This window comes from Sminthopsis crassicaudata, chromosome 3 (assembly GCF_048593235.1).
Source record: "Sminthopsis crassicaudata isolate SCR6 chromosome 3, ASM4859323v1, whole genome shotgun sequence".
NCBI classification, from domain to species: Eukaryota; Metazoa; Chordata; class Mammalia; order Dasyuromorphia; family Dasyuridae; genus Sminthopsis; species Sminthopsis crassicaudata.
The window spans coordinates 7,285,925-7,300,384 of NC_133619.1; the positions used below are offsets into that span (position 1 = coordinate 7,285,925).

At 40.6% G+C, this 14,460-nt stretch overlaps 1 protein-coding gene across 7 annotated transcripts in view; it reads right to left on the bottom strand.

Moving 5' to 3' along the window:
* The window catches only part of LPP (LIM domain containing preferred translocation partner in lipoma), a 576,448-nt gene that overhangs the window by 326,957 nt on the left and 235,031 nt on the right, over positions 1–14,460 (bottom strand). The gene's annotated exons all lie outside the window — the stretch shown is intronic.

Below are 14,460 nucleotides of genomic sequence, written 5' to 3' on the forward strand. Positions count from 1 at the left end.
TCATTTTAGGACTATTTCTCCACCTGAAGCAGGAAAAGCAGATATACCTACACCATGAAGCCAAAAAACATTAGCTCTCAAGATGCCACTTTCTCAGGTTGTATTCATCCTCATTCAGTGTTTTAAGTCACTTTAGAGCTATTATTTAAGTATCACAATTGCCTGGGGCCATTGATGCTATAGATATGAATATAGATTAGTAAACTGAGGATCAGTAACTTTAAGCAAGTTGCTCAGAACCACAGAGTCAGAAAGAAAGTAAGAATCTGAATGGAGGTTTTCTCTGCTCTACAACCAGCAATCTAGGGATTGGTATTTTTCATCTTTACAGAGAAACTCATCATCTAATTATCTCCACTTCCGATATCAAGGATTAGCTATCCATTGGTTCTCATTCACGTTGTCACATGGACAGATGCCAGCCAAGCTCCACCGGACTGTTTAATTTAGACCACGATGACAACAACGAGGAAATGATCCAATGTGGCCATTTAGGTGGAGGAGCGGAGAGTGGTGGGCCTAGGTTGGGAAGGCTTTACATTTAGAGAGCATCAGATAATTACTAGCTGTATCAATGTCTTCATTTGTATAATGATCATGATAACAGCATCTACTTAGCAGAGTCGTGGTGCTAATCCAATGAGTTAACATTTGTAAAGTGCTTTGCAAACCCTAAAGAGCTATAGAAGTATATTATGGCTGTCATCATCCTTACTCTCCATCATCCAGATCATAGAAAACTGCCATTGAGGAGGTGACCTGAACAATGATCTTGTCCAATTTTTCAGTTTGAAATAATAAGAAATGGAGAGTGATGATTAAAAGGACCTCTCGATACCGCACAGTAAACCAAAAGCAGAGGTGGGTTTGGCTAAGAACCAAGGACTCGTGGGTAGCAGGTATATGCTAAGAAAAAAATAAATGTCACTAAAATAAAAATGTCCTGAATCCTAGTTCAGAGCTCTGCTGACAGAAGAGAAATAACATGATTCTCAGAATTGGGCTCCAAAATTCAGAATCTAGTATCAGCTCTTCAATCGGTTGCTGATATGGCCTAAAAGCGTGAACTACATCCCATGGAATGATATGTATCAAGAGGTCTGGGACCAAATCCTGCTTCTAAGGCTAACGTCCCAAGTAATCACATGGGAATCACCAAACTTCTCTGGATTTCGGTTTCTACCTGTTAAAAATGTGAGTATAAAGAGCTTCCCAGTTCACATGGCAGCATTGCCCTAAAGATGGAGTGAGACCACAGTATGAAAGGATGTGAAATCTTTAGAGCAATACATATGACACCTTTTTAAGGAACTCCTATGGTATACAAGTGGTCAACGGTCTTAAGATGACGTACAATTATTCATTTAGTCTACAGGATCTCTATATTTCTGCCCCAGATGCTTCACAGCAATAGAAAGCTGAATGGTTCTTGAAGGGAAGGCCAGAAGGCATTTTTGGCAGGCCCTTTCAGGTTTGAAAACTGTCCTTTAGAGGCCCTACTGGTAGAGGGCATTACACTCATCTGGGTACCAGCCCAGCAAAGTTCCCAGGAAACCATCACAAGCTTAGTAGCCAAGATGGAATTCTTTCTTAGAGATGTTATTAACTAAGGCACAGAAGGGTTTGGTGGAAATCTGCCCCCCCCAAAAAAAAATTGCTAAGTGTCTTGTAGGTGCTAAATTTTGCAAATACAAAGATGATGTGGAAAGCCTCTCTGCCCTCAAAGGGCTGACATTGCTCTGGAGAACTTGGGGGGACAACAGTTGCACAAGACATTCTAGGACGTGACTGTTCCTTCATGTGTGGAATGGATGAAGTGGGGGAGGCACAGAAGGATAAAGTGAGTAGACACATAAGAATATGCAGAATAATTTCCTGGGTGAGATCCCTGTTATGGGTGGGAAGACTCACTCCCATCAGCCTTACTAATCTCTGGTCAACAAAATGTGGACAGGGAATGTCCAATGACAAGCACGTATACTCAACCTCCTTGGGTGTTTATCTTGAAATGGAGAAACACTCACTAATAGCCAGCATTTCAGAGCATCATAGACCCAGGGATCTGGACCTGGGAGGGACTTTAGCGGCCACTCAATCCCCTTATTCAGCTAGGAGAAAATTGAAGGTCAACTGATTTATTCAGTGTCAGTGGGAAGGCTCAAGGAAGGCTTGGAACCCAATTATGTCCAGAACCAGTTCTCCTTCCATTACACCACATTTCCTCCTTCTGCTCATTTGCAAATGTTCCTGCAAAGTAATTCAGGCCAATCTAAGCAATGAAGGAAGTCCACTAAACCATGCACATAGAGGAACATAGGGGGAAAAAAGTTCCCGTTCCCTGCAGCTGGTGATCTGCATAACTACTTCAGCATGATTGCTAAGGCCATAATTGGACTTAGCCAGTAATAAAGAATAAAGTGACTCATTTCTCTATTAAGTGAGCAGAAAAGGAACTGTGGCTGCTTCTGGTCTTGTTAAAAGACTCAAAGGAAGGCACCGTGAAGATTAAATGAGACTGAATCCTAAGGCAGGAATACTGACATCAGGGGCTTAGGGGTAAGGGAGCTTTGGGAAGCCATGTCTCATTACCAGAGTCCTTTAACATCCCAGCATCTATGGACATCGTAACGAAAATGTTCTCCACTTCCAAAGAGAGAACTGGGGAGTGCAGACCAAAACAGACTCAATTTAGACTTTTTTTTCTTACTTTTTGGGTACGTTTTCTTTCACAACATGGCTAATGGGAAAATATGTCTTACACGACTTCACATGTATGATCAATATAAATTGGTTGCCTTATCAAGAGATGAATGGGGAGTGAGAGAGAATTTGGAAATCAAGATGATTAAAAAAAAAAAAAAAAGACTGTTATATATTGGATTACTTGCCATCTAGGGGAAGGGGAAGGGGGGGGGGGATTGGAACAGAAGGTTTTGCAAGGGTTCATGTTGAAAAATGATTCATGCATATGTTTTGAAAATAAAAAAGCTTTAAAAAACATAAATTTTAGTTTTAGACATATAACTGTGAAATATTTAACAAAATAAAAAATATAATAAAAAAAAAAAAAAAAACAGGGCATCATAAGCCATACATTCTCCATTACCTCTGGGGTTCATAAGTTCTCACCTAGTTTTCCTAAGAGGTTGTTTCTTGAAGATTGGTCTATGGTTATGTGCAAGTACATAGATAAGAGCTGGCTAGGCTTAGAGTTAAGAAGAAGTGAATTCAAATGTGTTCTCACTAGCTGAGTGTCCTTGGCCAAGCCATTTAACTTATTTGACTCAGTTTCTTCATGTGTAAATGGAAATAAAATTAATACCTACCTCATTATAAGGATCAAATATGATGATAATTACACAGTGTCTGGTGCATAGTATAAATTATACATAAAGTAAGCTATTATCTTATAAGAAAGGGGAGAGAAATAGAGACACAGAGACACAGACAGAGACAAAGACTTGAAAATGTATAGATATGTGAATAAGTATCCTTAATTTCTTAATAATTTGAATTTTCCTTATAGAAAATTAAATATGAATAAAGAATGAATTTGCCAAAAGAACAATCATCTTTAAAGACCTCATTTCTAAAATATATAGGGAATTGACTCAAATTTATAAGAATACAAGCCATTGATAAATGTTCAAAGGTTATGAACACAATTTTCAGATGAAGAAACTAAAACTATTTCTAGTCATATGAAAAAATGTTCTCAATCACTGATTAGAGAAATACAACTAAGACAACTCTGTGGTACCACTTCACACCTCTTAGATTGACTAAAATGACAGGAAAACATAATGATGAATGTTGAAAGGATGTGTAAAAACTGGGACACTGATACATTGTTGGTGGAGTTGTGAACTGATCCAGCCATTCTGGAGAGTAATTTGGAGCCATTCCCAAAGGGCTTTCAAACTGTGCATACTCTTTGATTTGATAGAGAGCAGTGTCTCTACTGGGCCTGTATCCCAAAGAGATCATACAAGAGGGGAAAGGACTTACATGTGCAAAAATGTTATAGCAGCCCTTTTTGTAATGACAGGGAACTAGAAATTGAGAGGATGCCCATCAGTTGGGGAATGGCTGAATAAGTTATGATATTTGGAGGTAATGGAATATTATTGTTCTGTAAGAAATAATGAGCAGGATAATTTCAGAAAAGCTTGGAAAGACTTGTATGAACTGATGCTGAGTGAAGTGAACACTGTACATGGTAAAAGTAAGACTATGAGATGACCAACTGTGATGGACTTGGATCTTTTCAACAATGAGATGATTCAGGCCAATTCAAAAAGACTTGGGATGGAGAGAGCCATCTCCACTCAAAGAGAGGAGGGGGACTGAATGTGGATCAAAGCATAATAAATATTTCCACCTTTTGTTGTTGTTAGTTTGCTTGTTTTATTTTTCTTCTTGTATTTTTTCCCTTTTGTTCTGATTTTTCTTGCCCAGCATGACAAATATAGAAATATCTTTAGAAGAATTGCATATATTTAACCTATATCAGATTGCTCACTTACTAGAAGAGGGAGGGAGAGAAGGAAAAAATTTAGAACCAAGGTTTTGCAAAGGTGATTATAGAAAACTATCTTTGCATATTTGAAATTTGTATTTGGAAAAATGAAATACTATTAAAAAAAAGAATAATCATCTTTTTAAACCATTGGTATCTTATAGCCATTTGTATAATAGTATCACAAGTGTACTTAAATTTTCTGGTCTTCAGGGAAGAATTGAAATATGTATCATTTGTGATGGCTCAAACTCCTGCCCAGGACCTAACAAAGCCCCAGATAGATATGTGCCCCTTACCCAAAATGACTACTCAGAGATCACTCAAAATAGAAAATAGAAAAGTTGTTTATTGAAACCTCCGGAGGATGAGCCATCCCATCATGAGATAAGAAAGAGAAAGCTCGAGGTAGGAGGGCTAAAGAAGTAGTAAAAAGACACAGCTTTTATACAAGAGGTTACATCACAAGTAAGAGAACATTGAGAAGGGGAGGGAGAAGCATCTAATTGGTTGTTGCTATTTGGAAAGATTGGAATGGAAGGTTTCTTTTCCCCAAAATCTCCTGATTTCTGGGAAACAGAAAATCAGCCTTCAGGCTTAATCAAGGAGATTGTGGTCCAGCTAATAGACTAAATATAGATAAATGTCAAATACTGATAAATGTCATCAGCTCAGGTTAAGTAAATATGTTTGTAGCTGGCCAAGGCGCAAGTACATATGGGCCTGCACATATTCTACAGGTCATAGGGAAACACAGAAATAATGAAAATAAAATCCAGAAAAAGAATTCATACATTCCTGTAAGTTCTTTACCTTATCTCTCTCTGTTCCACACAGGTAGGGTCCAGCTCAACATTCAGGAAGGATTAGGTCCCCTATCAGGCTCTAAATAGATGTGTCAAGTATCCCCAGTTTAACCAGTAGTCATCAGGTTAGAGGGGGAGCAAAGTGTGAAAATGTTACCCCTGGAAAATTCCATGTCCTATAACAGTAGATGCGTCTTTCTGAAAACAGTATGTCAAACATGGAACTGTGAATTCATTGGCGTGGGGATTCTCTTTACCAATGCAATCAATCAATCACTCAATCAGCTTTCATCCAGTCCTTGCAGTGTGCCGGGTGCTATGCTAAGTGCTCAGGATAAAAAGAACTGAAAAAAAGAAGGCTCTTAAAATTAATTTCGGTTTCAACAGAATTGGATAAGAAATCGAGTCTTTGATCTTCCCTACGACACATTTGTTTAACAATTTAGAGCTGGGAGGGACCCGAGAGTCGATCTAATTCAACACCCTCAATTTACTCATCAGGAAACTGAGATTCAGAAAGAAATATCACCTTCCCATGATCATACCTGTTAAGAGTCAGAGGAAAGACTTAAATGGAGGAAGAAAAGAAAAGACAGAAGAGAAGAGGAGGAGGGGAGAGGCAGGTCACACATGAAGGGGAAGAGATGCAATTGGGCTCCATAGCTATTTCTTCCAGATTCTATCTTATCCTTATTCTGGGCCACTTTTCCATGCTGCTTTCCTTTCATTATTATAATTTCATATGTGCGTGTTCATGCGAATGTTCACATACTTGTGCTTCCATTTTGGTTTCCCTTTTCTAATACAAACATACAGCTAGGTAGATAGATAAATAGACAGAAAGATAGATAAATAGATAGATAAACAGACAGAAAGATGAACATACAAAATAGATGATAGATAGATAGATAGATAGATAGATAGATAAATAAATGATGGATGGATAGATAGATAAACAGAAAGATAGACATACAAATTAGGTGATAGATAAACAGACAGAAAGATAGATAGACAGAAAAATGGCATACAAAATAGATGATAGATAGATGATGGATAGATAGATAAACAGAAAGACATATAGAATAGATGAGAGAGAGAGAGAGAGATGAAGGGATAGAGAGAGAGAGAGAGAGAGAGAGAGAGAGAGAGGAGAGAGAGAGAGAGAGAGAGAGATGGACAGGCAGAAAGATAGAAATACAGGATATACAATAGATAGGATAGACGATAGATGGAAAGACAGAAAGATAGGCATGCAAAATAAATGATAGAGAAAGAGAAAGAAAGAGAGAAAGAAAGAGAGAGAAAGAAAGAGAGAAAGAGAGAAAGAAAGAGAGAAAGAGAGAAAGAGAGAGAGAAAGAGAGAAAGAGAGAAAGAAAGAGAGAAAGAGAGAAAGAGAGGAAAGAGAGAAAGAGAGAAAGAGAGAAAGAGAGAACGAGAGAGAGAGAGAGAGAAAGAGAGAAGAGAGAGAGAAAGAGAGAAAGAGAGAAGAAGAAAGAGAGAAAGAAAGAAAGAAAGAAAGAAAGAAAGAAAGAAAGAAAGAAAGAAAGAAAGAAAGAAAGAAAGAAAGAAAGAAAGAAAGAAAGAAAGAAAGAAAGAAAGAAAGAAAGAAAGAAAGAAAGAAAGAAAGAAAGAAAGAAAGAAAGAAAGAAAGAAAGAAAGAAAGAAAGAAAGAAAGAAAGAAAGAAAGAAAGAATTATTAGTTTTAACACATTCATGTACATAGAGCAAATGTAAAGCCTGGAAGTGTGGGACCATGCCTGAGATCACCCTGATGTGGCAACACGTAGGATGTTGTAACCTGGAGGGCCCTGGTAGTTTTGTAAATGCTTTCCAGCTTTCTGATTCACAGTCAGGTCCACAACTTGGGAAAAGGGAGGATGAAACATTTGTACCCATTGCTTATTAAGAGTCACAGTGTGGTAGCACTGAAGACAAGGTTCCAAGGGAAGGAGAACTTCCCTCACTGGTTCCCGGGAGGGCTGCTGTCACCTCCAGAAGCAGGACTTTGGCCTCTTGTGATGCAAATTGGGCAGCAAATCTCATCTGCTGGGTTGATCCTTCCCGGCCTTTGGGCGCAATCCTCCAGGGCCAAAGACAAAGCAGCATGTTCTGAAAGTTGAGAAGCCCTTGCCTCCCAGCAGCAGCAGGATGCATCCATTACTGTCATGTTTGTGCCTTAGGATCCTGAGCTGTGTGGAAGCTTGGCTCTGCTCTTTGCACATGGCAGCCTGAGAGTGGGGGGGCTCCGTCCTTCACTGCAAGTTAGGCCTATCTAATGAGAGATGCCCTCCATTCAGAGCTCCAAACAAGCTCCCTGACCACTGCACCAGGCTGCCTCCAATTTGAAGTAGCCAGGTAGCGAGTAAACGACATTTCTCGAGTTTGGCTCGATTTGGCTTTTTCAATAGTGGAGTGAGGAGGGAAAGAAGGATTATCCCTTTTATATGGGGAAAAATATCCCAGCTCAGAACGGCTGAGCACATTCTCCCCAACTCCCTCCTCTTCCTTTTCTCCTTTGCACATACCCTAGGAATTCAGCTCTCCTGAATTCCTCAAACACAATGATTTCTATACATTGTCTCCTCTTTGGAGACTCAAGTAATTCATGGAGGTAGATGCTTTTTTTCCCCCCCTGAGGCAATTGGGGTTAAGTGACTTGCCCAGGGTCACACAGCCAGGAAGTGTTAAATGTCTAAGGCCAGATTTGAACCCAGGTCCTCTTGACTTCGGGACTGGTGCTCTCTCCACTGTGCCATCTGGCTGCCCCTGAGGTAGATACTTTCAGATAGAATTATCACAGGGAAGTAAAATTCAGAAAACTGAATAAATGGTGGCAGTAGAATTTGAATCCAGGAATCACCAAGTGCAATGCTTTGTCTAAAATGGGGGATTCTTAACTTGGGGATCATGAACTTAGAAGAAGGGGTTAGGAAAAGAGAAAGAGAAAGAAGAAAGAAAAGGGAGAAACAGCCAGAGAGAAAGAGGGAGGAAAGAAATGATGGAAGGAGAGAGAGAAAGAGAGAGGGGGGAAAGGAGGAAAAGAAAGAGGGAGAAGGAAAAGGAGTGAGGGAGAGAGAGGAAGAAAGAGACAAAGAGAGAAGGAAGGAGGGGGGAGAAAGAGAGATATTTATATCTGGATGAATAGAGGGATAAAAGAAGGATGATGATTATCCTTTGTAAGCCTATGGATTTTTGTTTTCTGAATTTGAACCTTGTAGTCTAAAACAGAGTTCCCAAGGTCCCACCAGACTTCTCAAGAGTCTCAGAGCATTATTAAGATAAAGATCCCTTGGCCTTTTCAAACACAATCCTAGTGGCTCCTTCTTCCAGAGCTGTCATCCATCCACGGCTGTCCTCAGAGCTCTCCTCTGCAAAGTCTCCACAGCTCATCAAAAAGCTCATCATTGCTCCTTATAAAGCAGACAAGTTGGGAAAATCAGACCAAATCAACTCTAATTTCCCAGTAGAAGGGATTGAGACACACCACAGGTTTAGAACGGGACCAAGAGCTCAGAGCCGTAGAGTCCAGTCTGATCACAATCTAGATGACAAATAAGACTGAGAGAGATTGACTTGGTTTAAGGTCACTCATCTCATAAGCAGAAGAGTCCAGGACTCTCTTCAGTAGACTGAGGTGCCATCTTGGAAAATGCTGTTCCTGCTCTAAATCAGCGAGGGGCAGCAAAGTGGCAGACAGGAGAAGAGCAGCGACATTAGAGTCAGGGAGAGCCTGAATTCAAATCTAGCTTCACGTACTTACTAGCTGTGTGATCCTGGGTGGGTCACTTATCCCTGCTTGGCTTAGTTTTCTCAATCATAAAATGAGTCAGAGAAGCAAATGTCAAAATCCTCCAGTATCTTTGCCAAGAAAACCCCAATGGGGGGTCAGACAAATGGAAAGAACTGAATCACAAAAAAAAAACCCCTCTACATCACTCAACAATCTCCAAGTATTTATTAAGCTTCTATTATGTGTTTGGCACTGGGGGTGCAACAACAAAGGAAGTTTGAGGAAGAAAAATCACTACAGACGGTGTCACTGAGAAAACTGGCAGTGGGAAGAAAAAAGGGGAAGGAGGCACCATTCCTGAAACTCTGAGCTCATCAGTGATGCTCATAGTCAAATCGTACACATTAGTTTCAGCTCGATCAGCAAATGCAAAGTGAGTTGGCAAAATGGGTGGACTTAGAGTCAGTAAAGCCTGAGTTCAAATCCCCCCCTCTCAGAACTTGCAAGCTGTGTTGTCCAAGAAAGTTATCTAACCTCTCTGATCCTCAGTTTGCTCATCTGCACAATGGGGATAAGAAGAGGTTTATTGAGAGAACGACTTGACACAGGACATTTCAAAAGCAGTCTAGGCTTTTCACATGAATCTTTGCTGCTCTTCTGTAGATGTAAAAATGGGGTTGTCATTGAGGGGTGTTGTGTGTGTGTGATGTACACACGTGTTGCATTGTGTTATGTGTGTGTTCATGTGTGTATTATTTACAAGAACTTTACAATTAAAAAAGGAAAAGAAAAAAGGGGGAGCTGGAAGTTGAACACTTTGTCTCTTTTGTTTGCTTTCAATGACAGTCAATAACCAGGGTGCAGGAGCCCAAGGTGGCCAGTCCATCGCCTTTCACAGAGGAGTTGGATCTAAAGCACTGGGGTTCAAATTTGACTTCTTATAATGATAAGCTGGCTCATCAAGAGAGCATCTCTAAAATGTCCTGAGCCCTAAGACATCCTTGTCTCTGATTTCTTGGCCAATTCACAGGATTGTATTCTGCACGAGTAGAAGAAATTGTGACACCCACAAATACCAGCTCCTTGGCTTATTAACTCTCAACTTAGAAAAGAAACAACTCTTTTCATTTCAGGAAAAAGTGCATGACTTGACGTGTCGGAGAGAATCTTGAATTTCTCTTAAGAGGACTTGGGTTCCAAATCAGCTTTGCTGATTTAAAAAAAAAAAAAAAAATCAGCTATGCTACTTACTATATGCAGGATCTACCATTTTACCACTGGATCTCACTTCCTTTATCTGTTAAGTGAAGGCATTGGAGGAAATGATCCCTAAAGTCTCCTTTCTAGTTCTAAACCCACAATCCCTCTCTGTGCCCAAGGAAAATCATAAAGAAGGGAAAAGAAAAACCCACAAATGTTTTGTAGCGGCTTTTTTATGGTGGCAAAAAATTGGGAAAATAATTCCATCAATTGAGGAATGGCTGAATAAGTTGTGGTATATGAAGATAACGGAATATTATTATTAATTAATTCATATTAATATTATTAATGGAATATTATATTCTATAAAAGTTCTATAAAAATATATTATTTGTTCTACATGAACAAAATGATTTTAGAAAGAGCTGGAAAGGTTTTCAACTGATGCTGAGCGAAACAAGCAGAACCAAGAACAAATTGTACACAGTGACAGCAAGATTATACAATGATCAACGATGAAAGACTCGGTTCTTCTCAGTGGTTCAGCGATCTAAGGCAATCCCAATAAATTTTGGCTAGAAAATGCCATCTGTAGTCAGAGAGAAGTTTGGAGATTAAATATAAATCAACAAATATTGTGTCCACTTCTTTTTTCTGGTTTTTTTTTTTCTCTCTCATGATTTTTCCTTTATTTCTGATTTTTCTCTACCAATATGATTCATAAATTATGCATTAAAAATTAATATATGTGTTTAATGAGAAAAAAATAAAACAATAAAAAGTAAAAATAAAACAACGATTAAATCACGATCCCAGGAATAAGGAATGCAACACAATATCTGAATGTCACCCTTATTTCATCAAAAGGAAAGTGAATAGCTCCCTCCTCTCTGTCCATTGACATCTTGCCTCTGACATTTATTAGGCCTGTGACCTTGAAAGACATTTCCTCCCAGCCCCTGTCTCAGTGTCCACTTAAATAAAATAAAGAGATTGAATGATGGTTTTTTCAAGTCCCTTCTAAATAAATCTAAATTGCTAAGCCTTCTTTCTGTCTCTACCTCCGTCTTTCTCTGTGTCGTGTCTGTGTCCTCTGTTTTTGTCTCTGTCTCTATCTCTCTTTTCCTTTCCTTTGTCACTCTGGCAGTTCCGTTAAAAAAGAAAGAAAAATCTGACCGAGAAGAAACTTCCTATCGTGCAGCTCCAAAGGGCCCAAAGTCTCTGAAAATGCTGCTGTTTCTTCCAAATCTGTCCCTCCCTGACTTCTCCCTCTTGTTTTGTGAACACTATCATCAGATGACTCACAGACAAGAACACTAGCCCTCTGACAGTCAGGCAGGGTCCACAGAGTCCTACCGCCTGCCTAATAAAAATACCCAGCCATACCACTGACCCACATATTGAAGGTTTGAAGGACTAAATAATCCCCAAAGAATCTGTGGCTGTCATGGGCTCAAATAGACTTGTAAACTTTCCAGGGCTTGCTGACCCAGGGCCTCAGAGGCACCCAAAAAAGGCCTGGCAGACATCAAAACTTTAGTCACCACTCTGCTATGTTTCCATGGAAATCTATCTTGATAGAGAAATCTGACCACTCCAAGGTCACGCGTTCTGGCTGTGTAACAAGTGAGGACCACAAGGGCCTCGGGTTGGTTTTGCTTGTAAGGGGGGTTGGGGAGGTGCCAGGGAAGGGGAAAATCTATGATCAAAGCTCTTTGAGCCAAACTGCCAGCCTATGCAAGGTTAAACATATTCAAAGGAGAGCAAAGTCACATTAGGACACAGGATATTGAGATACTCTGGGGCAGAAGTAATAAGAATAAGAATCTAGAGTTGGGAATTATAGGCCAGCCTCTTCATTTTCTGAGATGGAAGAACTGCCATCACAGTGAATATTCCAGCTTTTCACCTGGAGAACAGAGGAATGGCCAAAATGAGGCAGGGGTCCATTATTCTAGTTTAGTTCCAGGATCTGAATCATCTCACACTGTTTGCTCCATCCTGGCTCTTAAGCCAACTGCCTTATCAGGCCCAGGAAGCTGGAACTCTTTATTCGCACATATTGTATGCTCCCCATTCCAATGACAATTGTGATCCGAAGCCCTCCATCATGATCGGGGAGAAGCGGTGCCGACTAAGAGAAGAGCATCCCTTGTGGGGGTCAGCCACAGCCCCACCTGCGCTTCCCACCGCTGACCGGGACGAGGCAAGTTTGCACAACCATGTGCTCTCTGGGATTAAGATAACATCCAGTGTATTCCGGTCATATATGTTATTGTAGCATTGTTCCCATTCGACTGAAATGGCACAGCATTTAATCACATGCTGTTTTTTAGAAGTCACGGCTCTAAAGATGATTGGGTGGGGTCAGCATGGAGCGTAGTGACCAACAGGTCAAAGATGTAGGTTTTGTTCTGGGAGAACAAATCCCAAAACCAATTAGACTCCCATTAAAAATGCAAAGAATTATGAGCAAACGTGAAGCACCAATTATTTGTTAGGCCCTAAGAACAGAAAGACTGTTCTTACAACCAAACCAACTTCATTTGTTGTTTATTCCTAACCATGGAGAGAGAGAGAGAAAGAGAGAGAGACAGAGAGAGAGAAAGAGAGAGAGACAGAGAGAGAGAGACAGAGAGAGGGACAGAGAGAGAGAGACAGAGAGAGGGACAGAGAGAGACAGAGACAGAGACAAAGAGAGACAGAGACAAAGAGAGACAGAGAGAGAGAGAGAGAGAGAGACAGAGAGAGAGGGGGGGAGAGAGAGAGAAGAGAGAGAGACAGAGAGAGAGAGAGAGAGAGAGAGACAGAGACAGAGACAGAGACAGAGAGGGGGGGGGAGAGAGAGAAGAGAGAGAGACAGAGAGAGAGAGAGAGAGAGAGAGAGAGAGAGAGAGAGAGAGAGAGAGAGAGAGAGGTGGGGGGAGGGAGAGAGAGAAGAGAGAGAGACAGAGACAGAGACAGAGAGAGAGGGAGAGAGAGAGGGAGAGAGAGAGACAGAGAGAGAGACAGAGAGAGAGGAGAGAAGAGAGAGAAAAGAGAAGAGAGAAAAAAGAGACAGAGAGACAGAGAGAGAGACAGAGAGAGAGAGAGAGAGAGAGAGAGAGGAGAGAAGAGAGAGAAAAGAGAAGAGAGAAAAAAGAGACAGAGAGACAGAGAGAGAGACAGAGAGAGAGAGAGAGAGAGAGAGAGAGAGAGAGAGAGAGGTGGGGGGAGGGAGAGAGAGACAGAGACAGAGACAGAGAGAGAGGGAGAGAGAGAGGGAGAGAGAGAGACAGAGAGAGAGACAGAGAGAGAGGAGAGAAGAGAGAGAAAAGAGAAGAGAGAAAAAAGAGACAGAGAGACAGAGAGAGAGACAGAGAGAGAGAGAGAGAGAGAGAGAGAGGAGAGAAGAGAGAGAAAAGAGAAGAGAGAAAAAAGAGACAGAGAGACAGAGAGAGAGTGACAGAGAGAGAGAGAGAAAGAGAGAGAGGGAGAGAGAGAGGGAGAGAGAGAGACAGAGAGAGGAGAGAAGAGAGAGAAAAGAGAAGAGAGAAAAGAGACAGAGAGACAGAGAGAGAGAGACAGAGAGAGAGAGAGAAAGAAAAAGATGAACATAGAAAAAACACAGAAAGATAGATACCTACATAGAGACAGAGAGATAATTAGATAGATGATGGATGGATGGATGGATGGATGGATGGATGATGGAGGGTTAGATAGGTAGATGGATGATGGATGAATTTGGATGATGGATGAATTGATAGACAAGATAGGCACATACAAAAAGAGGGAGATAGATGATGAATAGATGGAGAGACAGGCAGATATATAATTAGATAGATGATGGCTGGATGGATGAATAGCTAGATGATGGATGGATAGGAAGATGGATGATGGATGAATAGATAGACAAGATAGGTGCATACATACATAGAGGCAGATACATACATACATGCATAGATGGATGGATGGATAGGTGGATACAAATATATTTATTCATTCATGGTTTGCTTGTTTATTAATCTGCTTTTTCTTCTTCCATGTAGAAGATGAGGGAAGATGGGATATGATGCTACCACACTATTGATCATTTGCTACTATGCGGTACTTTCCCTTTGACAAAGACAAATTCTGGAATTACCACTCAGCGGCTTGCCACCGGTGACCTTGCCCAGAACAAAGCAGAAACCATCAAACAAAGCAAGATCTCCAATGGAAAATC